The sequence below is a fragment of the Aplysia californica genome, unplaced genomic scaffold (genome assembly GCF_000002075.1).
Source record: "Aplysia californica isolate F4 #8 unplaced genomic scaffold, AplCal3.0 scaffold01015, whole genome shotgun sequence".
NCBI classification, from domain to species: domain Eukaryota; kingdom Metazoa; phylum Mollusca; class Gastropoda; order Aplysiida; family Aplysiidae; genus Aplysia; species Aplysia californica.
This window is the reverse complement of record NW_004798285.1, coordinates 177,119-178,821: the sequence shown is the minus strand read 5'-3', so window position 1 is coordinate 178,821 and position 1,703 is coordinate 177,119.

The window sequence follows — 1,703 nt, the reverse complement described above, 5'->3', positions numbered from 1 at the left end:
TGGGAATAACACCTGTCCTCCACTACATCCGAAGGCAAACAATCTCACACGTATGGCACCTCACCAGCTTGCCAGTAAAGCCTACTACAGGAAGGTACCCAAGTATCATTGTACAAAGCAAGAGGAAGAACAAGAAAGACCTGGATTCAGCATGTGAAAGATACCCTGAGAACATTCAATATCCCACCCAGTTCGGCCATCAAACTTGCTAGAGACAGGAAGCTCTTTCTCCCCTCGACGCCCTATATATTTAACAAAAAGTTCCCGTCCTTCTTTGGGCTTTGTCGTTATTCCACCTAGAAACGAAAGAAATCTGCATAGCTGTCGGAAGTGATATTTCGCCAGGCGCAGCTAGAGGTACAAGAGGACGGATAAAGTAAAGTAAGTAGCATACACTGTCCAGATGCACTAAGCCCTAACAATAATTTCCATTTTTTGGGTTTATTCTCGAAGGTTAGGTTCTTATTGAGAATCCTGTGGTATCGGTTTCATCTCCTCGAGAAATATTTTGCTTACCGAAAAAATTCAAATTCTAAATGTTGAAAAAAAAAAGCAATACAGGATATAAAAAGTAGGTCTATAAAAAAAACCCCCAAACAAACAATGTATATGCCTAAAATACAGTATTTGTACAGTCCAAAGTCAGGCTTGTCTGCAAGCTATATTATTAAGCCCTTTGCAGTCTATAAATTATATTGATTAGATTGTAAAGTAAGATTTACTATCAAACCAGGATTTCGGAGGCTATCGAACGGAGCCATTTTTTTCTTTTTGTATAAAAAGTCTGCCAATTACTTTAAAAAAATCAGAAACACAATTCATTATATTATATCTTTTCAGTGCTGAGAAAATGCCTAACCTAATGATGCGAATATATACCAATACAAAATGCACAGGAGTGATCACAATAATATATGTAATATGTTTCAGAGCAGCTTTTCCTAAACTTTCATGAACAAAATCCTCCTTTTTATAAGTCATCTATAAAGAAAGAGTTAATACATGAAAATCAGTATCCACATCGAAATGTAGCTATAAGATTTTCACAGTTTCTCTTCAAGTGTGTACATAGCGCGGTCCAAATTTCACTGAGGCAAAATCAAGTACTACACCTTCATAAACAATATTATTAACGCATACTGCACAGATTTTCACGACATCCTTTTCGTTTTCACGCTAATGTGACAGGAGTTAAAGCACGGAAAACAAAACTGATAATCACACAGTTCCTCTTTCAGTTTGTAATATAGCGCGGTCCAAATTTCAGCGGAACAAAATCAAGTACTGCAGCTTCATAAACAATATTATTAACGCATACTGCACAGATTTTCACGAGATCCTTTTCGTTTTCACGTTAATACAGGAGTCAGAGCACAGAAAACAAAATTGATAATCATAAAAGATACCCAGCAGAAGGAGGAAACCGCTAATACATCACACTGCGGAACTCAACAATTCAATAAATCCAGGTAGGTAGCGACACCAGGCCGCAGGAAAACAGTGAGCAGCGACTCACTCACTACCACCACTCACTCTGTTGGCCACACGTGCATCCAGCCCGCCACAGCTTCCAGTCAGGTGGGAACTGACGCCAGGAGTAGAGAGATCACGTGAAGCGATGGGCACCGGCCACTGGCCAGGGAGTAGTATGTCAAATGCGTGCGTGCGCCCTTTCTTACGCCCTCTGTGTGTGTGTAAGAGGG